This window comes from Marmota marmota, unplaced genomic scaffold (assembly GCF_001458135.2).
Source record: "Marmota marmota marmota unplaced genomic scaffold, marMar, whole genome shotgun sequence".
In the NCBI taxonomy this organism is placed as follows: domain Eukaryota; kingdom Metazoa; phylum Chordata; class Mammalia; order Rodentia; family Sciuridae; genus Marmota; species Marmota marmota.
The window spans coordinates 2,514,924-2,535,156 of NW_025999869.1; the positions used below are offsets into that span (position 1 = coordinate 2,514,924).

The following is a 20,233-nucleotide window of genomic DNA, read 5'->3' on the forward strand; positions in this document are numbered from 1 at the left end:
AGTTACGGCTCCTGCTGTGGCGCCTGCTGTGGCTCCTGCTGTGGAACCTGCTGAGGCACTTTGTTCTTGAACTCTGATGACCTCACAATGGTTATGAGAGTTTTCAGAGTTTAACTAGAGTTGATATTTTAAGATCTCTTTTTTCTCGGATCCTATAGGTTACTATGGCATTTTCTCACCGTGCCGCCCTGCCCTTGCCCATCCTCACAGGCCACAGAGGGCACTGCTGTCTAGGCACCCAGCACCCTGGCCTCGGCTCTCTGTCCCCTAGGAAGCCAGTCCCCCAGACCCTGCACTCACCCCACCACGCAGCAGGTGTGACTGGCCTAAGAGACGCTCAGTGATTGGCCCAGGACTTGAGCCAATCAGCACTTAGCGTTGCCCAGCAACCGTCCCTAGATCTCTGGTGGGTGAGTAGCCCGAGCTGGCCCGACGGGCATGAGGAGTCGGCTCCTCTGTCACTGGTCACGTGCTGACATGCCTGTTGGCTGCGGGCTGCCGCATGTCACAATAGAGGGAGGCGGCCTGGCATGGAGTCTACACATCGTGCAGGATAAACCCAGAGAGCCCAGAGGTCAGACAGGACCCCCCGCACCACACAGGCAAGGCCACGCCTCCTCTGGACTCCTGTCACGTGAGATCGTGCATCTTGGGACTCCAGTCAGTTTGCACCAGGACCCAGCAGGAGGATATCCTGGGAGGACTCCCCGTAAGTGCGCATGCGTGATACAGAACACTGCTCCCTCCAGCGCTGCTCCAAAGCCCACGGAGCGCCCTGCGGGTGCGGCAGAGGGGACCACGCAAGGCCAGGCGAGTTCCAGGTAAAGCTCGGAACTATGGATCCTGCTTTCTCCTCGCTGAAGGTCAGCAGTCCACTGGAGGTGGAGTGAGCCACCCGCTCTGCTTTCTGCCAGGCAGCACCTCCGAGAGGCGCAGGCGGCAGGGAGCTTCATGCAGAACCTGGGCTCTGCTCCCGGCCTGCAGCTGGCTCCTCTGCTCCATGGCTGGGTACCTTTATTCACTGTCTTCTCTGAACATCTCCTATGCGCCGAGCACAGTTTTGATGCTCACTTAGTTTGACTGGTGGGGAATCATCAGCCTCAGAGAAGTAAATAATAACTCATGCAGAGTCTCAGAGCCCGGGTGGTGGAACTGGGGTTTGAGCCCCACCATGAGACGCCAGAGACATCTGGTCAACCCCAACCACCAGGCCATGCCATGCCTCCAAGCTTTGGAGAATTAGGGGCAGCTGGCCACGTCCAGCAGAAAGCAGAGGGCAAGCCCAGGGAAGCTTCAGTGCCCAGGGCCCTTCCAGTCTTTTAACTCATCTCCACATACATGCCCAGTGGGTTTTCAGATTTCCGTTTCACAGGTGAAGTTTTGGTAAGGCCCTCTCTGTCGGGACTGGCAGGAAGCTGGGCTTGCTTTCTTGAGGTCGTGCTTCCCCAGTTCTATGAACACCACAAGCCCTAGACACCTGCATCACCTACAGCTCTGACACAAGAAGAGAGAGCTCTCAGAGCCACCAGGGGAGGCTAGCAAAGCCCGCTCTGCAGCAGAGTCCCCGTACGTCCCATGCACCTGGTCATTTCCATCCGCTATCCCTCCCTCCAGCTCCACGCTGACCATAGTCTGCCAACCCCACACTTCAGAGCAGCAGCCTGAGTCCCACACCTGACAGGGCAGCCCCAGCCAGGTTGTCACCTCCAATGTCACTACAGAAAATAGGACCGCGGGTACCCTGGGCCCACCTCTACCTGGCCCACCTCTACCTGGGCCCACCTCTACCAGCTCCCAGTCATGTCTTCATCTGGCAACTGGGATGAGTGAGAGACCAAGGAGGTCACACACGTGACTAGAAAGTGCTCTCCCAACACAGTGCACATGTGATTAGTGATTAGCAACTTCAAATTCCTTCTCCTCTTTTTTTTCTTTTAATGGTATTGGGGATTGAACCCAGGGCCTTGTGCATGTGGGGCAAGCTGTCTACCCACTGAGCTATATCCCCAGCCCTCTTCTCATTTTAATGCCAATAAAACTGGCAATAAGAAGGCCACCATATTTGCATGAGACAGCAGATAACAATGACCAAAGTACTGTCTCTCAAGTCCCACAGTCAGCTTCTGACTCACCAACTCATGCCATCACCTTGAGGATTAGGTAAGGAAGTGGGGGCTTTGGGGAGGTGACTAGGTCATGAGAAAAGAGCCCTTGGGACTAGGCTGAGAGCCCTGATAAATGAGACTCCACAGAGCTGGCTTGCCCCTTCCAGAACGTGAGGACACAACTAGAAGGAGCATCTATGGGCCCTCACTTTTCACTGAATCCACCAGCACCTTGATCTTAGACTTCCCAGACTCCAGAACCATGAAAGATAAATGTCTGTTTCTTATAAGATACCTCGTTTATCAAAGGTGTTTTGTTATAGCAGCCTGCACAGACTGAGACCAGCAGGGCGAAGGTGGGATGTTCCTTAAGTTCTGAGGCTCAGCTGGAGAACGTGGAGGTAGAGATGCCCACGTGAGAACCCCTCTTGAGAATGGCTTTGGGTTTAAAGTGCTGTTGTGAGTCCATCTGGGTTAAAGTGCTGTTACAAGCATCTTTGCCTGAGCAATCGTCATTCACCACCATTCTCCTAGAAGCACCACTGACTGAGGAGTCAGTGCCACAGACATTCGGTCTTAGTGAGGAACCCTGGCTCCTCTTGCCAGTGGTGCACCCAAACCCAAGCCTTGCTGTAGCCTCTTTGCAGCAAATCTGCAACTGTGTGGCATCAAGACAGGAGACAGGGCTAGAGGTGTGGTTTGGTCCTGCTACTGAGAGCCTTAACTGATCTGATTTCCACTGGAAGACAGGTTCCTCTGCTTTCCTTCTAGTTCTGTGAGTTCCCCTTTAGCCTTCTGCCATCACCACCTTTGCTTGTTGATCAGAAGGCATTTCTGTAATTAACCTCCTAAATAACTGATCCCAGAGCTCAGCACAGGAGCTCACCTGGTACATAGTACACATGCCAACAAATGGTGGCTCTGTTACAGCATATGGAGCGACACATTCAGAGGACAGTGGAGCCTGTTCTTTCTCTCCCCACCTCTCTTCCCACCTCCATAGGATTGGTGCTCTTTTTATTCCCCCTTGACATTTTTTTCCACTCTCTGTCAAAGTTCTAACTTACCTGCCCTGGATCTCATGAATGCTGCTTACCAAATATTTCCTGACTTTGTACTTTCTGGTTCCCCCACCTCATGGTTGGGTGTGGCCTAGCTCTGGCTCCTGAGTTATGAATAAAAGTGATACCTACCATTCAACTGCTCATATCCTGTCTAGGATGCTGACTGACCACACTGAAGATACTTGCTACTCTATCAGCCTGGGTACCAATCCATTGCTCACCTGCAGTGAACATGGGGAATGAGTGGGTAGCAAATCTTTGTGATCAAAAGCTTCCAAGATTTAGGGATTATTTGTTACTGCAGTGAAATCTAGCCTAACCTGACTGTTACATATGTTCTAATTTCACCCACTTTTCTCTGCATCACTTTGCATGCTAGAAGTCCACAATAAGTGTCACTTAAGAACATTAAGTTAACTTTCTTAAGAAAATTAGATTTCTTATATTCCTGCCCAAATCTACAACTACCATACTACCATTGTTGTATATTTTTGGTCATATTCGATGACACAGAATATGGCAAAAAAGAAAAAAGAGACAGCCTAGCCATGTTTCCTGGCTTCTGACTAGCTGCGTATCAGTCACTAAGTGAGACCCACATAGTAATTCTTCTAATATCCTACAAAGGCCCACACTTCCCATGCCACCTCTGATTCCCAAACACATTCTGCTGTAAAATTTCATTTTGAAAGTATTGTGCAAGTCTGACAAAAGTGAGCAAGATTGGATCCGTGCAAAGAATGTTTGCCCAAATAAATACTTGGCTGATGTGGACGGAGATCTCTCAGCATAGGTGGAGATTTCTTTTTCTTTATTTTTTCCAATATTTTTTTAGTTGCCGATGGGCCTTAATTTTATATGTGTGTGTGTGCATATTTAATGCTGAGAATTGAACCCAGTGCCTCACACATGCTAGGCAAGCACTCTACCCAGAGCCACAACCCAGGGCCCCCCCACCATAGGTGGTGATTTCTGACACATGTGACAACAGCACCTCTCACTAGACCACAAATCAGGAAACAGACAGACATTAAATCAGGGAAGAGCCTGTGTGTAGTGAAGAACAGATGAACTCAGCCCAAGAAGTATAGGCTCTGAGCTCAGCTCTGTCCTCAATTAGTTCACTGGCCTCCTTTGAGCACAAGTGAAAGGCATCCAACCCACACGGCTTCCACAAGACTTCAAAAATAAATGCCTCTCAAATTTTTTCTTTTAAAAAAAAATTCTCAAAAAAAGTTGTCAAGAAAAAAAACTATCCCCTTCTATGACATCACAGTGCTCTTTCTGTGTTGTCTCTGTGCTCAGATCTGCTTTTCCACAAGTGGCAGCAAAGGTGACCACCAGAAGGTCCAGGCTCACATTCAGCCACTCAGCAACCCCAGGAGAAAAAGAGAGCTCCTCTTCCAACAGCTGCATCTAGACCCACAGGATGCAGTTTCATTGGCCTGGTTTCAGTCACCTGACCACCCCTAAACCAATCACTGTGGTCAAGGAAATACAAGTGCTCTGATTGGCCAGGCTGAGGACCCATTGCCCACCCTTGGAGTTGGAGGTGGGAGCAGGCTCAGTTAAACAGCATGAACTGGAAGTTGGAGAAAAGGTGGTTCCCTAAGAAAATCAGGCTGCTGATACCAAAAGGGAGTTAGCAGGCTCGAGAGAACCAATGTGGATCAACAGCATGGTGGAAGGTTTAGTGTAAGCCTTAATTCCAATTAATGGATTTATCATAAGTGACATGAGAAGCCCAAGACCAGGGTCAGTTGTCTATGCTGGTAAAGTATGTTCCCTCATAATTCATTCCAAATTATGGGAGCTCAAAGAATAAGGGGGGCAAGGGGCAAACAGTCAATGACTGCTCATTGCAGATGGACAAATTCCATGATAAATGTCACCACCTCAGATGCAGAAGGTTTCTCAATTAGCACACTATTAAAGCAATATGGCTTTAAAGTACTATATTTATCAAGGTAGATAATTAAAAACTGCTGTCATAAGCAGAAAATGACATCTCCCCTAAAGACACCCCCATCTTAATCCCCCCAAATCTGGGAATGTGTGATTTTACAGGGAAAATGGAATTAACATTGATAATCTATTAAAATGGAAATCTTGTCCTGAATTATCTGTTGGGGGAGGGGGTTCTCTTATTATCACAAAAGTCCCAAAAACATGGAAGAGGTTGACAGAAGAGGAGGCCAGGTTGCTAGAATGTGAGGATCTGGCCCATCCATGCTGGTTTTGAAGGTGGAGAAGGGGGGCCATAAGCCAAGGAAGCTGGAAAATGCAGGGAGTGGATTCTCCCCAGAGCCTTGCCAGCCCCTTGAATTCAGCCAGTGAGACTCATGTAGGATTTCTAACCTCCAGAAATGCAAGAAAATATCTGCTGTGTTAAGCCATTGCTTAAAGCAATTTGTTCTAGCAGTCTAGGAGACTGCTAATGCTAATGTCCATTCCAGTTAGGGATGCATCCAATTTTTCAAAAAATCAAGGGTCTTTGGTACCCAAGGATTTATTTTATCACCGTAGCCACTGCCCTGATTGGCAGGCCGGGGACCCATGCCCACCCCTTGAGTTGGAGGTGGGAGTAGCCTCAAACCGTATGAGCTGAGAGTTGGAGGCTAGTGGCTCTCTCCTTGAAAATTAGAGTGCCATTACCAAAAAGGAACACTTACTTGCTAGAGAGACAGAAGCAGACTCACTGGGAAGCTAACGATGCCATACAATGCTGTGTCATCTTAAAGCAAAGTGAGGCCAGGGATCTTCCTAAGGCCGCAGGAATCCCAGCAGAGGGACTGGCACTCAAGCCACGTACAGGCTTTGCAGAGGAGGATCTGGTTCGTCTGCTCAATTAACTCATCATGCGGAGCGGAAGTCTGCGGGGATACGCTAACCAGGGTTTCAAAACAGGATTACTTAGGCTGGCGCTGTGGCTCAGTGGTAGAGCACTTGCCTGGCACACGTGAGTCTCTGGATTCCATCCTCAGCACCACATATAAATAAGTGAAATCAAGGTCCATTGACAATTAAAAGTATTTTTTTAAAAAAAGAATTACTTGAGTATTAGAATTTGATGTCCTTAAACATTAAATTTTTGTCAAAATTGATCATTTTTATGACAGTGGATAGTATTATATTATGATTGGGTAAAAGAGGAAGGGAGAGAGTGGAATAGGAAAATCACACGCACACAATTGACATTTGAATCTGACTACTATGTGCCAAGAATTAGTACAGGTTACAATTGTAGACTAAATTTGGTTACACCTGAGGTAGGTTTTCTCCAGCTAAATAGATGCGAAAGGCAAGCTCACGGAGGTCTTGTCTGACTTTCCCAAACCCGAATGATCCCGAGCAAGAATTCATAAACTGACTGGCTTTTTACGCTTCTTCTTCTGAGAAATACCAGTTCATTGGTCTTTGGACCATTCTCCCTTTATCTTTTCTTACATCTTCCTATCTTTTTTTCTTATTGATTTGCAAGGTTCTTTTCATATTCCTGATACTCCCTTTTGGGGTAAGTATGTATCACAAATATCTCCTAAGTATGTTTTCCTTTTAATTTATTGAAAGTAGATTTTAATTACCATAAGACGAGCCAGGGTTTTTTCCTGTTGATTTGCATGTTTGTTTTAGATTCGATAAGAAAGGAATGTCGCTCCCTAATTTGAGAGGATTTACTTCGGTTCCCTTGTATCAATGATCTTCAGTAGCTAGGAACTTTTGGAGTTCAAAATCAACACAATGCAAGGTACTGATAAGTTTTTACTCTGGCTTTTTCTGTCAACATGCCTAACCACCACCAGGACATAATGCAATATATTACCTGGGGTGGCGTGATCAGACAATACAGTCATGCCCTGGACAGCAGCATTCTGGTTGGCAAGGGACCACACACGTGTGAGTGGCACCTAAGCTTGTAAGGAGGATGGGAGATTTCTGTTGCCTAGTGTTCTTACTGGACCTCCTGGTTTAGACAAGGTTGGACACACGTGGACTCACCACTGTGTTACAGCTGCCTGCAGCACTGAGCACCTGCTATTCAGCTTTGCCAACCGGGGGCAATGGCTGTGCTGTGTCACCTAGGTCTGCAGCAGGCCTCATCACAGGTTTTGTAGATGTCCGTCCGATGTAGGATGTTCGTACAGCGATGAAACACTAAGACACGTCATTCAGGAGGTGTTCCCCATCAGTGATGCAGATGTGAATCAGAGCACACAGTGGTCAGGCAGCGGGCCCCAGGGAAGGCCTTGTTCAAAGGCAGAGACCAGCCAGGAGGCAAAAGAAGTATCAATAGGCAACAGCAAAGTCTTTTTCAAATGGAAAAGACCATGAGGATCACCCATAGGAGCATCCAGCTCCTTCTTCCCCGAGAGTCAGAACAGAAGGTGGGGGTGAAGCCAGATGGGCTTCACAGGAGGGATCAGGACCCAGGCTGAAGACACAGCCAGCAGCCTCGGAACTTCCCTGCTGCCTGTTCAGCGAAAACGTCAAGCCTGCTCATACCCAAGGCTGGCACAGCAGAGTGGGCCTTCCTGCTGCACGGCTCCTGCATCCTGGGAGTGCTCTGTCCATCTTCCCTCCCACCATTGTCTGTGGATTTTATTCTTCAAATCTGTGAGGCAAGAACCTAGGAGGAAATTGGCAGAGTCTAGTCTCAAAACTCTGGTTTCCACTGTACTTGACAGGGACAGTGTCCCCTCATTGTACAGTGTGTCTTAAATCAAGGCCTGTGCTGGAGACCTTCCAGTTCCTCTGAGTCCTTGTAGGAAATTAGAAGATACTCTAGTGCATAACTATGGCACTTAAAAGTCCTCATCTCGTGTGGCCACTTCCTAAGACGATATCTACCAGAAACGATTTTACCCCATTAGTTTCCAACATAGAATAGATAGATTGTCTTTATGAAAATTCTTTACGGATTTACAATGGATTTCGTTCACCATCCCGCACTCCAGAAATCATTTCTGCATCTGGAAAAGAAGAAAACAATACAAAGTCATGGCCCTCGCACCATTCCAAAAAGAATTGATTTCTGAGGGAGTAAAATTCTAAATGGAAAAAAAAAACCAGTAATGTAAGAAGAACATAACGATTTCATAAGATCTGTGGGATGTCACCTTGGTAAACAGACATGAAAGCCAGAAGCCCCAGCCAAGGAAAGAGGACGTGAACACAGCACGTGGCGGTCTCCCGTCCAGGTCCATCAAAAGCAAATGGACGATAAAGCAATTTCCCAACAAAACGTAGGAAAGGGCAAATCTGCACTGAGTAACTTGGTTTCACTGGGTCAGCGGGAACCATCCTGCCGCTCTGACGTCCCCAGCTCTTGGCTGTTAGCCTTGGACTTGCCCCAAGATGCCATCACTGCTGCTGGCACCGTGTCCTTGCTCAACAATGTCCAGAGGCAAAAGAAGGCAGGTCGGGGCCCCTGGAGTTCCTTCCTGCGTGTGAAGTTGCCCCACGGGTCTCCCTCCTCGGGGACCGCCAGCACACTTCCCTTCGCCGCCGCTTGGCCACAAGGCTGTCACATGCCCGAGCCCAAACCACTAAACGAATGGGAGCACTAGAACCCTCAGGATGGGCTAGAAGGCGTGAAGACCCTCCTCTGGGACCCTGGCATCAGGAGAAGGAAGAGTGGAGTGGGGTCAGCGGCCACAGCCCTCCCAAGGATGCCGCAAGATCCCTCCTGCACGTGAACCGTGCCTGAGCATGGAGCCTGCACCCAGCCGCCCCCGGAAGCCCGTCCAGGGTGAGCCAGCAGACACTTCCCAAAACAGACAGAGGGTAAGCGGTTCGGTCTCAGAAGGCCACGTGTTCTCACAAAGCTACTCTGCTGCTATGGCTCAGATTTTAAATGTCCGTAGAGGTGCCTATGTTAAAGGCCTGGTCCACAGCGTGGTGCCATTGGAAGGTGGTAGGAACTGTAAGAGGTGGCTGTGGGAAGCCATTAGGTCCCTGGGACTGTGGGCAGCCAGCCTCTTCCTGTCTCTCTTCCTCCCTGGCCGTGAGGTGAGCGGCTTTTTCCGCACCATGGGCTCCCAAACCATGATGTGCTTCCTCACTAGAGGCCCAAAAGCAGTATGGGGGACGAGTCAAGAGCTGAGACCTCCACCATTGTTATAAGCTGATAGAAGCTGATTCACTCGGGCGTTTTGTTATAGGAATGGAAAGCAGACCAGTACAACTGCCACTGCGCTCAAAGGCAGCCACAGACAGTACTTCAAGAAATGGACGTACAGCAGTGCTCTCATAAAACTTGACAAAAACAGGTGGCCTTGGCCAACCCCCGTCACCTCTCCCAAAACCCTAGAGGGAGGTTCCTGACTCCGTCATCCCCCACAGCCACTTGGAAACCACAATAAGGAACTAGGATGTGACTTCCAGTGCACGGGACACAGACCGAGGGTTTTCAGTTGATTCAATTAACATTGGTCCTGAAGATTTTGACCCAAAGACTGCGGCTTGCAGATCCACGGTCTGGTAGAAAGATAAGCGTATATCCCAGAATTTCACACAGACTGCAGGCATGTTTGTAGTGAGAGACTTCACTTTGGCCAACTCAGGGTCGGATCATGTTGTGTACAGGCCCCACTGTGCCCTGTCGTCCCTCCCCGTGCCACTTTTCCCGTTCACTGTCATGATTCCAGGAATCAAGTAAGAGCTGCTTCACAGAGTTCTCAGGGAGCCCCACCTATTTATGGCACATCAAGAGAGAATATTTTGCGTAGAAATTTTACGAACAGATACCACGTCGTGACGCTGCCCCACTGGGTTCCCGGCCACACTGTAGATGGGGACATGCACAGACGTACACACCCACATATGCCCTGACTGAACTGATCTCTGTAGTTAAGGCCTCTTTAGGGCACAGTTCAGGGGAGCCCTGGCTGCTCCGTCCTCAGGCGGAGCCACAGTGGGCCTGGCTGACAAGCTGCGTGGTAACAGAACCCTGCGATCTGCTGACCGGCCATGCTCTGTGGCTTATGAGCTCACTGGAATCCCACAATAGAATTATACCCTTCACTGAGGCCTGAGCCATGTACTATCATGAGCACCAAGGTTCAAACAGCTCACCCCTGCCTTAGCACTGAAAGCCTTTAGCAATGGCCCTTCTCTTCAGACAGTGTGTTTCCTTGGCACTGGGTCTTGCTGAACCTAATGTGCCTGGGCCTCCTGCACTGTCCCTCCATCCTTCCTGCCAGGCTGCCACCAACCAGGGCCTGGGGTCATGTGGACAAGGAACAAGGGGAGTGGACTATCTCCCTTTCCATAAAGAAGAGCAGGGTAGGGCTGGGGCTCAGTGGTAGAGTGCTTGTCCATCACTGTGGCAAAATACTTGAGATAATCAACTTATAAAGCAGAAAGGTTTATCTCAGAGTTTGGGAAGTGTCAGTCCATGGCTCACTTCCATATGGCAGCCCAAACAAATTAAAACAGTCTGGTGTCACATTCTAGGAAGTGGCATCCAGAAGCCAAGGATAAAGACAATTCCAGTCCTCTCCAGCATCTCTCCCAGAGCCCGGAGAGGGGCCTGACTCATGCCCCACTCCAACACCTAATGGACCATCGCCCAGGGCCCCCCTGTACCTGCCTTTCAACCCCTCTCCTGCCCCAGCCTTGACCAACTCCCGTCACTCTCCCAAAACCCTAGAGGGAGGGAGGTTCCTGACTTCTTCACCCCCCATAGCCACTTGGAAGCCACAATAAGGCACTAGGATGTGACTTCAAGTGCACAGGAAACAGACCGAGGGTTTTCAATAGATTCAATTAACATTGGTCCTGAAGATTTTCACACCCATTCTGCTTTCCCTCCAGGGGTGACTTACCGCCCGAGTTCTCACCTCCCACCAGTGATCATCCCTCAGAACCCAGGGCCCGGGGGCCCCTGGTCCCCGAGCAGAGAGGTCAAAGATAGGGACCCCGTCCCTCTGACTCCAACTCCATCCACACCAGGAGGTCAGGGACCGGGCAGGAGCATAAACACAATGTGATGCCTCATTGTTTCTTTTCACCCACAAACTTTTAAAATTTTATTATTATTTCCATGAAAGCAGAACTACATCTTGTCCAATTTTACATCCTCTACATCAGAGAACAGACCGCTCCGTTTTATTATTACAAACTGATGATAAAAGTTTTCCCAAGGTCAGGAGCAGGGGTGCATGCCGGTATCCCCGCAGCTCTGGAGGCTGAGGCAGGAGGATCACAAGTTTGAAGCCAGCCTGGGCAACTTAGCGAGACCCCCATCTCAAAATTTTAAATTTTTAAAAAGGGCTGGGGATGTAGCTCCATGGTAGGCACCCCTGGGTTCAATCCCCAGTACCAAAAAGTCAAACAGTTTGCCCGAGCCCCTGGACCTCGCTGAGACCCAGCACCCTTCCCTCCTGCACGTCTACAAAGTCACTGAGCTGCACCGTCTGGCCTTAATTAAGCTCCGGCGGCATCTGCCATGAGTGATCAGTGACAATTTTCCATCTACTCATCACTCCTAAAAATGGACTCCCTCCTGCTAATGAGGAATCGACAGTCCGAGACAGCCAGGAGCACAGGTGGAGGTGGGGGACTCACAGAGGGAGAGGAGGGCAGCGGGGACCCCACAGCCAACTACGACTAGCATGAAGAGCGAATTCCCTCCTACCAGGAACACGTTCTGCCAGGCAGACACAACTCCAAAAGCAGAGTTGGGGGTCTCCAGGAGAAGCCAGGAAAGGCCAAGAGGCTACATGTTTTATTACCGCAGTTCAGGGGAGGGAACCACACTCAACTGTACACTCCTGACCTGTGCTCCAGGCTGGGATCTAGGGCTCCTGGAAACTGGTTGGGTGGGTGGTGATTGGATGAATGGCTGGCTAGGTGAATGGGTGGTTAGATGGGTGGATGGTGGTGGTATCTTTCACCAGTTAGCAGGGTGGTTGGATGGGTGTTTGGATGTATGGTTAGATGGGTGGTTGGCTGGATAATTGGATGGATGGCTGGGTGGTTGGCTGGGTGGATGGGTGGTTGAGTGGATGATTGAATGGGTGCTTGGATGGGTGCTTGGATGGATGGTTAGATGGGTGGATGGCTGGGTGGTTGGCTGGGTGGTGGGATGGGTGGTTGCATGTTCCGCTGTTGGCTGGCTGGCCGGCTGCTGCTTGCTTAGTTGGAGGAATGAACAAAAATCTCTGTTCCCTCCCTAAGCTCTCTTCTTCATAGAGCTGGCAGAGCCACATTGTCACTTCTGCCTCTGCTGCCTTAAGCCAACCCCCAACTTCCTAGTCTGAAAAAGGAGGCTAATGATTTCTTACAATGCCAGAGTCCCCAAGAGGCTCAGGGACTGTGAGGAGGAGTGCCTGCAAGGCACCCTTGGAGGGTCCCATCTGTTCCACATACTAAAACCTCACTTTAAGCTTTTGTGTGATCACTTTAATTTGCACAGCTTTCCTCCTCACACTTTGTTAAGCACCTACTGTGCACCAGGCACCACAGGGCAGGAGTCTTTCAACTTTTAAGCTTACAGAATCCTCTAAAGAACTTTGACACGCTGTGTAGCCCTTGCACATTTTTGGTTGACATCCAAATTTTTTATCATAAATTTAAATTGTACAAAAGATGTAATCCCCACTGTGTTGTAAATATTGACATTGTAGAAATAAAACGGTTACATCACCATGTTTCCTATGGAGTCTAAATACCACAGCAATTTGATACCTACCATCAGCTATTTAAAAAAGAGTGCATGAACAACTGTGAGTCAGACTATTTTACATTTTTCCTTTTTCCTCATTGAAATCAAATTTATTTATCATGATATAATTTTATGCTAGAAATCTTTTTTTATATTTTTATTTATTTTCATCTGGTGCTGAGGATTGAACCCAGGGCTAGGCAAGCGCTCTACCACTGAGCCACAACCCCAGCCCCTAGAAATCTTTTTATAATCACAATTTTAGACATAAATCTCAGTATCATAATTCCATGCAAGAAAAATTATAAAAATGGAATTTTTTTTTTTTTTTTTGGTACCAGGGATTAAACCCAGGGGTGCTTAACCACTGAGCCATATTCCCGGCCCTTTTTGTTTTTTTATTTTGAGACAGTTCTTGCTAAGTTGCTTAGGTCCTCTCTGTGTTGCTGAGGCTGGATTTGAACTCGTGATCTTCCTGCCTTAGCCTCACAAGCCACTGGGATTACAGGTGTGCACCATCATGTCCAGCTGAAATTCTAATTTACTATTTATTTCCTGGCACCATCAGACTCTGAGCATGTTAAATTTTTTCTTCTGGATTCAGCTATCATCCCAATTCTTATTTATACACATTTGAGCAAGGCATCAAAAATATATTACAAACTTTGATACCTACATGTTAAATGTATTTGTACAATCTGTTGAGAACGTATGTTTTGATCAGGACAAGGGGAGGCCTGGATGTATTTGAATGTCACTATCCAGCTCTTCAAGGGAAGGGAGTTGGGTCTTCCTTAACAAAACATCTGGCAGGAGGGAAAAGAGGACCCCCACCACGTGGGCACTTTCCCAGTCCGTACTCACTGCTAACGAAAGACCTGCAGGTGGGGCGGGTGCGCTCAGTGGAGAGCCTGCCATGTATGAGGACCTGGATTTGATTCCTGGCATTGCAAAAAAAAATAAAAAAGACTGAAATGGCTTCTTCTAAATTACCTTTAACTCTGGAAAGCTCTCCTAGGTTTCCAAGATACCAGTAGCCCCAATTTGAAGGACAAGTCATGGGCAATTCAGGTCAGAATAAGACACGGGTCAGTCTTGCAGGAGTTTACGTGTGGGGGACATGGGCTACTAGCACTTCACTGAGACTGATGCCGTTAAAGATCTAAAGAGTTGGTCAAGACAGTATATCTGATGGTCCCCAAAGACACCCACATCCTGGTGCTCAGAGCCTGTGACCCGTCACTTCATCTGGCAAAGGAGAGCCAAGGCTATGATGGAGGTAAGGTCCCTAAGCAGCAGAGCTTAAAACAGGGAGAGTGTCCTGGTCACACGGGGCAGGCCCTGTGGAGCCAGGAGGGCCTTAAAAGTAGAGAGGGAGGGAAGAGTTCAGAGTGATCCCACTGAGGGTTCAGTCCACCCAAGGCTGGCCGTGGAGACGGAGGAAGGCCAAGAAACAGGGGCTTCTAGAAGCCAGAAAAGTGGAATCCGTGTTGGATTCTGTAAGAACTGTAAGATGAGTTTTTGCTGTTCTAAGCCACTACGTTTCTGGTAAGTTGTTCTAGCAGCACAGGACACTAACACCCTACAGAAATGTCCCCCTGCAGGACAACAAAAGGCCTGGGGGCTCAACAAGAGGGCTGATCCTTCTGGGACGGCAGGTGCGGTGGTCAGGCTCTGGCCGCTGGGAGGCAGCCCACGCCTGGGCAAGACTGCCGCAGTCCGGCTGCAGCAAAATAACTGGGGGGTGACGAACAACTTGTGTACGTTGATACAGTAGGAGTGGGAGCCGTTTATTGCAGGACAGGAGCAGTATTTATACATTCCACACAGCTTATCTAATTAGCATAAACTAGATACATCAGTCAACCAATAAGGAATCTCCACACTTAATGGCTCGCTGGTGTTACTTCACAAACCACTCCCTCTGGCATTTTGCCAGGCGCCATCCAGACTTGTTTACAGACTCTAACACAAGACTGTCCCTTCCAGCTCAGCGGAGGCCTGCTGCCCGTCTGAGGACACAGGTGTGAGGCCCACTCACTACCTGCCGCCTCTGTTCCTGCCCACCCGTCTGCCACACAGCCCCCACAGGCCTGAACCCAGACTGATCCCTGGAATCCATCAACCCCCTCCTCCAGGCACGGTCCTCCGCGGGCCCACAGGGTAGCTGAGAAGCCGGGGCTCAGAGCGCTGGGAGAACCTCTCTGTGCTGTGCTGGGGGTTCTTCGCAACACCAGATTCCTGAAATCCTGTCATTTGCGGCAATGTCCATGGAACTAGAGGACATTATGCTAAGTGAGGCAAGTCAGGCCCAGAGAGGGAACCGCATGATCTCACTTCTCTGTGGAAGCTAAAAAAAGCTGATCTCATAGTAGAGAGAATAGCACTGTGGTTACCAGGGCCTGACAGGGTGGGCAGGGGTGGAGAGGGCAGCTGCCGGGCACAGGGGGCAGCTGGCCAGGCGTGACTCCCGATGCTCGACTCCACAGACGGCCGATTGACAGAAATCAATTGGCAGAAATTAATCGAAAATTTCAAAACAGGGAGTAGAGAGGATTTGGAACATTCCCAACAAAGAAAAGATGAATGTTTGAGGCGAAGGACATGCCAGGTACCTCCCCTGGTCCTTACTCACTGTAGACGCTTACTGAAATGTCACACACCATGCCCCATAAATATATCCGGTTACTGTTTCAATTTTTTTTTCAAAATTTAAAAAATAAAAATCTTGATTCCTGGATTCCATTACAGCAGACCCACTGAATAAAATCCCCAGGCAGCCAAGGCAAGAAGATGTCATTTCGCTGAGCTCCCCAGGTAACCCGGCAGGCAGGAGGGCTGACGGTCAAGCGCAGCATACCTTTGAACCTCCAGGAAAATCCTCACTTCTCCATGGGTGGCTCCAGGTAACCGTCCCCGACAGACACAGTGAAGTTCTGCTGCCGATCAAAGGCTGGCTGGGCAGACGGGCTCCTTCTCGGTTAGGTTCAAATCAAGGATTCTCAGACTTGGCCACACATTAGAATCGCCTGGGGGAGCTTTGAAAAAAAAAAAACCAAAGGCCCTTCGTCCTGGGGCCACAGAGGGCAGGGGCTCTGATCCAGTGGGTCTGGGTGGGGCCCAGGCACCAGAAGTCTTCAGAGCTTCCTGTGGAGATATTAGTGTATGGCCAGGGCTAAGCACTACTGACCTAGAACAGCAGGACTCCAGAGGAAGCCTGAGCTGGGCTCTCCACGGTCTGCTTCTGAGCCTCCTTCAAGTGGATATTAATTTAAACTACATTAGGAGAGAGACACGATCCTAATCCTTATCTTACGATAAGGAACCTGAGGCACAGAGAAAGCGTAAGTCCCACGGCCGACATCACCCGCTGAGTCTGTGAAGTGTTGCTAAAACAGAATACCTGAGGCTGGGTAATTTATAAAGAAGAGGGATTTATTCCTCACAGTCCTGGAGGAGGAGGGCCCAGCCTCAAGGTGCAGGTGTCGGGCGGGGCCTTCTTGCTGCATCCCGACACCTGGGAGGGCGACCCACAATGAGATGGAGCAGTGGGCTCACTCTGGTCTCCTCTTATAGAGCCACTAAGGCCATTCTGGTGGACCTCACCTCACCCTGACTCCCTCTCAAAGGCCCCCTCCTCCAGATGCTACCAACATGTGAATTGGGGACTAGTTTCCAGAGTGGGAACTCTGGGGAGTGCTGTGGTTCGAATCTAGAAGGTCTCCCAAGGCCCATGCATTCAGGGTCTGGCCCCTGCTCATGGAGGTGGGGCCTAAGGGGAGGTCTTGCGATCATGGAGGGTGTGTCCTTGAAGGAAATATGGGGACCCAGCCTCCTCCTCTTCGTCTCCTTCACTGCCATCCATGATATGAGCAGCTTGGCTCCACCATGTACTCCCATCATGATGAGCCACCTACCACAGGCCGAAACCAACGGGGCCAGCCAAACACTAAGGCCTTGAAACCATGAGCCAAATAAACCTCCTCTCTTTATGATTTTATTATCTCAGGTATTTTGTTATAGCAATGTAAAGCTGACTACCACAGGGAGACACTCCACAGCAGTCCCAAAGCTCCAGGCAGATGCAGTGGGACTTAACCCAGATGGTGCGGCTCCAGCATATGTGTGTCCAGCCACCGCCTGCCTCTCGGGGACAGGAGCCTTCCCTCCCCTACTCCATGTCCAGGCTTCCAGGGGTCACATTCCACTGTAACTGTCCTCTACCAGTAAATGCCATGGCAGCAGGCCACCCATCCATCCCCTCGGCCCTGGGGCTAAGGCCATCTCTGGTTCAAGGTGGACCTGGGGAGAGGCTTTCCCACCCGTGTGCTAACTGTGTCCTTCCCAGCCCCCACTGCGGCCCAGGCAGGGCCCGGGGGCTATAGGAGCACTTCACTGGGGTCCCCCTGGGGTGGTGCCCAGAGAGCCGTCTCTTGGCCCTTACCCCTCACGCAGCCACCACTGAGAGTGCCCACACTTCGAGCCAGGCCCTGGGTTCTTCCTGGAGAAGTCACATTTTGTCAGACTGGAAACACTGTGTTCTTTTAAAAGTCCTTTTAAAACGTCCTGGACAGATGGGCATCAGGAAATGGGGAGTCGCTTACAGGAGGGACGTGGAGGGCAGGGCCCATCTTGTAACCGGACATAGACAGTCGTATGTGAAAGCTGCAAGAGTACACCGAGATGTGACAGAAGGCTGGTGGCCGTCCTTCCTGACTCTCTGAGTATGCTCAATATTTTGCAATGAATTTGCATTGCTTTTGAAATAAGAAGGGAAAATAAAAGTACTTTTAAAAAAGCACTGATCTATAATAAATGAAGATGTTTGAATTTCTAACCAAAAGTATTTTTATACCTGATCCTATGTTAGAGAGGGTTGCTAAGGAACCATGTGTTGTAAATTAGGAAGGATCCCAGCCCTCGCTCCAAAGGGGAAACCACAGCCAGGTAGGCAGACACCCATGGCCGGGAGAAGAGAACCGCCGGGCCCCTGCCCAGTCCTGCCGGCCTCTGTCCAGATCCCGGGGAAAAGAAGACGGCCCTTCCCGGCACACACTCCAGGGAGCGAGAGGAATCAAGCACAGAAGACGGAGAGGCTCTCTGAGAATGGCCAGGCAGGGCAGAAACGGGCACTGATCAGCACCAGTGTCCACCTGAGCCGTGTCCAGGCCCTCGGTCGGCGTCTGAGTCCCACAGCTCCCTGAAAAGACAGCCCCGGGGTCGTTCCCGTTCTACAGACAGGAAGGTGAGGCTCCAGGTCGGGTGACTGCCCCAGGTCACAGCCCAAGCCAGTGAGGAGTTGAGCTCGGCCTGATCCCAGCGCCTCATCTTTCCTTATCCTTAAGTGACAGTGTCCCAGAGGGCGGTCGAGGCATGCACTCAGGCCCGAGCGGGCAGGAGACTCAAGGGCGTTTCCCACCCACACAGGAGGAGTTGCGGATGGGTCTTAAAGCAGACCGTGGAGGAGAGGGACAGAGGGTTAGCGGCTGGGGAGAGAGGAAAGGGCCACAGCACATGTTTTAGGAACCGGGGTTGGTTGCGGATTCTGCTCACGGGAGGAGCCCGGTGGCCAGTGCGGAAGTCCATGTGCACACAATGCGTGTGTACGTGCGGGAGGTGGTGTGCACGACTGCAGGTGTGCAAGCAGGAGAGGTGGCTCGTCCCTAAGGAGCCGGCCGTCTCTGGAAGTCCCAGTGCCTGCCCGCACTCTCCCAGAGGTGACCCGCCTCTGCCGCAAGCAAAACCCCTCGGTGGAAATCAACAGCCCAGCCACCTGGAAGTCTGTCCCCTGTGGCCCTGGCCTCAGGGCCTGTGGACAGAGGGGCTCAGGCCACTGTTGACTGGCAGCTGATGCCATCACCCGAGGCCCAGTCAGTGGCCACTCTCTGCTGGTCAGCAGCTCACCCTTCACACTTCCTCAGAGATTTAAAAGAAGAAATCCTGCTTATTCCCCCTCTCCTGTGTGGACACACCGTCGCCAGGCCAGCCAGCAGCAAAGGTGGCTCCAGCAGTCCCAGCAGCCGGCACCTGGAGGGAGGTGCATCTCCACCCCGCCTGTGACCGGCTGTCGGCTGTCCCGAGCAACCCGCGCGCTGGTTTTGGTGCCAGGGTGGGGTGGGCGGCTCAGTGGTGGAGCATTCGCCCAGCATTTGCGAGCCCTGGTTCAACCTGCCGCTGCAAACACAGGAAGGGGGAAGGAGGAAGCACAGCGCAGCACTTCGACTGCAATGTGTGACTGTCACATCGGGATCATTAGCATATCTGTCATCTCAAAGGTCCATCACTTTTCCATGTTGGGAACATCGGTCATTGCTTTTCTTTGTTTTTTGGTACTGAGGACTGAACCCAGGGACACACAACCACTGAGCCACACCCCCAGCCCTTTTCTGTATTTTATTTAGAGACAGGGTCTCACTGAGTTGCTTAGCACCTCACTAAGTTGCTGAGGCTGGCTTTGAACTCACAGTCCTCCTGCCTCAGCCTCCTGAGTCCCTGGGATTTCAGGTGAGGGCCAGGCCCGCCAATCTGATGCTATTTTGAGATACACAGTCAATCACCATTCACTGCAGCCCCTGCTGCCCAGCTGAGCACTGGGACCTACGCCTGCTCTCACAGTGTCATTCCATCTCTGTGGACCCTTCCCTCTGCTTTCCCTCCCCTTTTCCTCTCCCAGCCTCTAGTAACCTCAGCTCTGCTCTTCACTTCCAAGACCACCCGTTTACCTTTCACGTGAGTGAGCGGGCATCTGCACTGCCATGTTTACTAGAGCACTGCCTGCAGTAGCCAAGATGTGGATCACACACCGTGTCCATCAGCAGACAAATGGATCAAGATGTGGTATGCATCCATGATGGAATATTACTGAGCTATTAAAAAGAATGAAGTCATCCTGTCATTGGTGGCAACGTGGATAAACCTGGAGAATATTCTATTGAGCGGAATAAGCCTGGCACAGAAAGGCAGCCCACACAGACTTGGGCGGACTTCTCCCCTCTACAGTGATGCCACATGCTCAAGTCTGTCCCTCAGATGGCACCGTTCATGACCCCCGAGGAGCCTCCCTCCTGTCGAGGTTTTCCTGGAACCAGGCAAACGGCAGAAAAGTGAGCCTCACAGAGACTTCCTAAGAAGAGGGCTCTTCCTTGGTGGACCCTAATGTCCTCCGCAGTCTCCGAGAGCACTCCAGGCGGGACTGTGTGTTGGCATCTTTCCAAAGCAATGAGGCCTAGCGTAAGAGCCAGGCGGCAGATCACAGGAACATTCGTCCTCAAGAGGACGTCCACACCTCAGGAAGGTCCCCTGCAGAGCAAGGCAGGTTGCGGCAGTGACCGCTAGGGCCATGGCGGGCACATGGGCGTGGGTGCCGGGTGCTGGGCCCCAGCAAGGAGGGCTCCTTT

At 50.5% G+C, this 20,233-nt stretch overlaps 1 long non-coding RNA gene across 5 annotated transcripts in view; it reads right to left on the minus strand.

Annotated features, from left to right (window-relative positions):
• The window catches only part of LOC125620378, a 78,342-nt gene that overhangs the window by 37,441 nt on the left and 20,668 nt on the right, over window positions 1-20,233 (minus strand). For 4 of the 5 annotated variants that reach the window (XR_007352004.1, XR_007352006.1, XR_007352002.1 and 1 more), the window contains one exon: window positions 6,993-8,139. This is a non-coding gene — a long non-coding RNA (uncharacterized LOC125620378). Of the gene's footprint in view, window positions 1-6,992; window positions 8,140-15,696; window positions 17,521-20,233 lie in introns of those variants that run through there. The other variant, XR_007352005.1, reaches the window with a different exon arrangement.